General features: G+C 39.9%; 1 pseudogene; it reads left to right on the forward strand.

The window, feature by feature from the left end:
- LOC109714123 lies at positions 253–4,415 on the forward strand (annotated as a pseudogene).

A 5,261-nucleotide genomic window follows, 5' to 3' on the forward strand; every position in this document is an offset into this window, starting at 1 on the left:
TGTGTTCATGGGCATTTTTGTGTAACTTTATGTTGTTTCAAGTCTATTATCGGTTGGTTTTAGATACTGTTATGATCATGTTAAATTATCACATATTAGGAATGTAAATAAAGGTGGATAGTTGTTGTCGTATATAAGGCAAAATCACTCTATAGTGTTGGTATGAATCATAAAAATTCAGCCTTTTCTAACTACATAATTAACACCAACAGAGATGTGAGATGTAATAATGTCATAGTTGGTTTNCGGCTCTTCTGCTGCTCCCATCACAACACTTCTTCGCTCTGCGAAAGAAGAAGAAGAAGAAGAAGAAGAAGAAGAAGAAGAAGGGGGGCTCTGTAGGTAATAATCCGCTTTTTTATTTTTTCCCGATATTTAAAAATCTACACTTTGCCCCCTTGTAAAATAAAAAATATTCACAGAGGGGATACGATATGTAAAATAACCATTTTGCCCCTCGCCATTTTCGTCTTCTTTCTCATCTTCCTCAGTCGCCCCTTCGATCGGCCGCGATTTCTCTCCATTTCCTTCTCCATCTACTCCCCTTCTCTTCCTGCACCTCGCCACCCCTCGATTTTGACGATAGTAGGGAGGAAATCGAGGTGGGTGTTGATGGAGAGGTAGGCAAGGGCAACAAGGGCGAGGCAGGGCGGCGGAGGAGGGCGAAGGGGATGTGGGCGAGGGCGAGGCAGTGGAGGACGGCGAGGCGGCGAGGCGGCGGCGAGGCGGCGAGCCGGAGGGAGGCGAAGCAACAAGGAAGAGGGCGGGGGGGTATTTTTGGCATAAAAAAATATTTTATAACGGAACCCTAACGATAGGGGGTGAAGTGCATATTTTTTATTTTACAAGGGGGCAAAGTGTAGATTTTTAAATGTCATGGGGGAAAGTGAAAAAGCAAGTTATTACAGGAGGGTTTTCTGTAATTTAGCCTTTTTTTTATAAATAATCTTATTGAAAATTTTATTTATAAAAATAGGCCTCCTAAAATATCTATTGCAAAAATAGTCCTCAAATAGGCCAGGTCAGCTTGGGGGTAGAGGGATTAAATGCGGTGAATGGTTTACCGCATTCATGTATGCGGTGAACCATTCACCGCATTTGTGGGCCTACGACACAGGGATTGAAAAATAGAGCATGCGGTAAACGGTTTACCGCATTCTTAAAGACAGTTAACTGTTTACCGCATTTAAATGCGGTGAACCATTCACCGCTTTTAAAGGCGGTAAATCGTTTACCGCTTTCATATGCGGTGAACGGTTCACCGCCTTTAAATGCGGTAAACCCTAAACCCACCCAAACCCTTTTCCTTTCTCTCTCACTCACCCGTGCGAGCTCCTCTGTCTCCCGAGCTCCTCCTCTCTGTCTCCCGCACGCTCCCTCACTCCTCTCTATCTCCCTCACTCAGACCTTAAGTTCGACGTTGCCGACGCTGCCGCCGTCGTCGGCGCCGACCTGTATTGCTTCTGCCGTGCCCTCTCTCCTCAGCATTGCATCCATTTTGTTCCATTAGGTTAGTGGTGAGATGTTTGAAAAAATTGTAATTATTTTTGAAATAGAGTTGATTGTTTGTAAATTATTGTGTTCTCTCACTGTATTTTGTCTATATTTTGTGGTATGTACATTTTAGATCANATGAACACAACAAACTATTTAATATAACATCAACAAATTATTGTGTTCTCTCACTGTATTTTGTCTATATTTTGTGGTATGTACATTTTAGATCACATTTTAAACCCTATTAGGTTAGTGATGGAGCCCATATTTTGTTGATGTTATATTAAATAGTTTGTTGTGTTCATGGGCATTTTTGTGTAACTTTATGTTGTTTCAAGTCTATTATCGGTTGGTTTTAACTACTCTTATGATCATGTTAAATTATCACATATTAGGAATGTAAATAGAGGTGGATAGTTGTTGTCGTATATAAGGCAAAATCACTCTATAGTGTTGGTATGAATCATAAAAATTCAGCCTTTTCTAACTGCACAATTAACACCAACAGAGATGTGAGATGTAATAATGTCGTAGTTGGTTTCTTTTTTGAAGGATAGTATTTTTGGGTCATTTAAATTGCATTCATACTATGGCCTCTATAAAACTTAGGTATCAAAATCTCATACTTGTAATAGAGGAAATGTTACTTTGAGGGGGTGTTTGATCGCTTGTTTCGAAGTTTTGAATTTGGATTATAGAATGGGGTAGTGAGATTTTCCGGTGTTGTGAACACATGTCATTTGCAGTATCAATTCAGCACTTTAATTTGGTATGATTATGTTTTTTACAAATTTTATATTTTATTTAAGTTATGATGGCGCGTAGTAATGTGGCTATTGTTATTCATTGGAATGGAGAAATATTGGCGCACGATAACAATCCAAAGTACGTTAGCGGTCGTAAGAAATTAAGTGGTATTCCAGTGGATATTACATTTATAGAATTCGAGAGGAAAATATATAGATTAACCGATACTCCGAGAGATGAGTGTCGTTTAATTATCAAAGTTCGATATTCGACCGGGATGAATCAATTCGATGTGGTTGAAGTTACGGACGATGACTCACTGTGTGGTGCGATGGCATTGTCGGGCATAGGATGTGCTGCAACTGCAAGAGAATATTATGAGCAGAATGATCAGTTGAAAAAAATGGATCCGGCGGAATGGCTTTGGGTGCACGAGCTCCAAGGGGAAAGAGAATATTAGGCGAGAGCATTTGATAGAGGACGGCGTTTTCGGACAATGACGACAAATCGGTCGGAGAGTTTAAATAGAGTGCTTAAAGGTGTACGTGGTTTACCTATCACAGCATTTGTGGCCGTTACATTTTATAAGGTGAACAATTATTTTGTTAAGCGCCGTGATAAAGGTGAGACATACTCTACAGTGTTGGCACCAAAACAGGAGGCGTTAATTAAGAGTTGTATGATAATCGCAAGAGGACACCGTGTGGATCGCTTCAGAGTAAACGAGTTTCAAATTACTACGGAAAACTTACAATTTGAGGTGGTTCTTGACGAGAGAAGCTCGACTTGTTCATGCCATGAGTTTGAGCTCACTAGGTTGCCATGCTCACATCTTCTAGCTGTATGCAGTAATGGTCAAATGAACATTGACTACTACAGTCTGTGTTCTAAATGGTATACATGTGAGTATTACCGTGGTGCTTACTTCCAGCAATTTCACCCTGTCCCAGACAAAAGAAGTTGGCCACGCCCTCAAGGACCACCGCTGGCACCCCTACCTATCAGGAGAAAAAAAGGCCGTCCAAGATCAACTTGTATTCGAAACGCCATGGACGAGAGAGAAGGAATGCGAAGAACTATGTGCACTATTTGTAAACAACATGAACATTATAGGACTACATGTCCAAATAATCAAGATAGAACAAATGAAGGCCGCAGACGTAGAGCTTTAGGTTGATGACTTATGTTTGACTATCTATAGTATTTTTATTTCTAGATTCATCTTTTAATGTTCAATTAATAGTCACTAATTTGTATACTTTATTTTGCAGATGGACAATCACGAGGATCCCGGACCAGTTGATCCATCAGTTCTATCAGACCAGGATAGGCATCGGTCGAGCTACGTGCGATCAGGTATGTTAAGTTATGCATGTACAAAAAAGTTTGTAATTTAAATACTTAAAAGGGAAATTTTTTTAAAAAGTGAATTGGTTTTTACAGAGGTCCGCGCCAGTTCAGTTTACGGAGCATGACCGTAAACTGAACACGTGGACAGTCGAGCATCTGGGAGTGATAGAGCACTTACGACATGTTGGCTTTTTCTATGGCTCCCACCTCAGACGAGTACAGCTTGATCAGGCTTTGTTAGGGGTGTTGATAGAGCGATGGAGGTGCGACACGTAGACATTCCACCTATGTCACGGAGAGATGACAGTTACGCTACGTGACGTGGCCATTTTAGCTGGACTACGAGTCTCCGGGAGCCTGTTACGGGACGTATTTCATTTGGTTTGTTGCATACATGTGAGCTCCTTCTTGGTATACAACCAGATGATGTCGTTGCCAGCCAGATCTGCTTGGAGTGGTTGTTTCAGCATTTCCGGCATATTCCTTTGGATGCTCCGGTGGCCGTGGTTGCAGCATCTGCTCGAGCATACATTTTATTTCAAATTGGATGCAGTTTGTTTCCTAATCCCACTGGATATCGCATTCACCTACTTGAGGATTTTGACTTCTGCGAAGGCGTAGCTTGGGGCGCAGCTACCTTGGCCCATCTCTACAGATCATTAGGGAATGCCTCTATGAAGGGAAGGGCCGAGTGTTGTGCCTTTGGTACACTACTTCAGGTCAAATCACTATAACTAGTTTCTTTTACTAATTTTATAGTTAACTTTTTTTGTTCTTAGATATGGGCATGGGACCATATGCATATTGGACGTCCCTATTGAGTTGGAACTCCACCGGATCTCCATGATTGTCCATTGGGTTGTCGGTATGCTATGTGTTTAAAATATAATATAATAAAATAATAAATATTGATATTGTATTGATATATTATAAAATAATAAAATATACTATTAATCACTTCTGCAGGTGGAACATGGGATTACAATTTCGTGGAAATGTCAGGGCGACTGACATTAAGTTTTATCGCGATGAGCTAGATCAGCAGAGAGAGTAACAAGTAGTATGGATTTCATAAATTAAACACATGCACATACATTCTAAAATTTTACATTCATTTTTTTTTAGGGAAAACTTCAAAAACCCCCTCTGTGGTTTCGTAGTTTCTCACTTTGCCCCCCTGTGGTTTAAAATGCATCAATTTGCCCTCCTGTGGTTTCTTTTTTCTCTTTTTCTTATCAATTTCATTATTTTTTTTTCTTAAATCAGTGATAAAGTTAAAATTAAAGGGTACTAAAGTGAATATTTGATAAATCTATATGGGTATCTAAAGATTTTTGTATATAATTTAATGAAATATTAACGAAAAAACTACCGAAAAGATAAAAACGAAACCACATGGGGGCAATTTGATACGAGCTACCTCGTGTACATGTAGTGGTATTTGGGGATCACACAGAGGTGGATTTCTCGTCCTGTACAGCGCCCTCCACTTACTTTTCTTCCGTGTGGGAATGTCGAGCGACGATTGGTAAGATTATTTTATTTTATAGTTTATTTTAATATAAGGATATTCATTATATATAATCATGTATATTTATATAGGTGTATGCTATGCGGCATGCTGTTAGCAGTATCGGTCATTTGATGGATGATCCTCCGGAGCCTAC

This window comes from Ananas comosus, linkage group 8 (genome assembly GCF_001540865.1).
Source record: "Ananas comosus cultivar F153 linkage group 8, ASM154086v1, whole genome shotgun sequence".
In the NCBI taxonomy this organism is placed as follows: Eukaryota; Viridiplantae; Streptophyta; class Magnoliopsida; order Poales; family Bromeliaceae; genus Ananas; species Ananas comosus.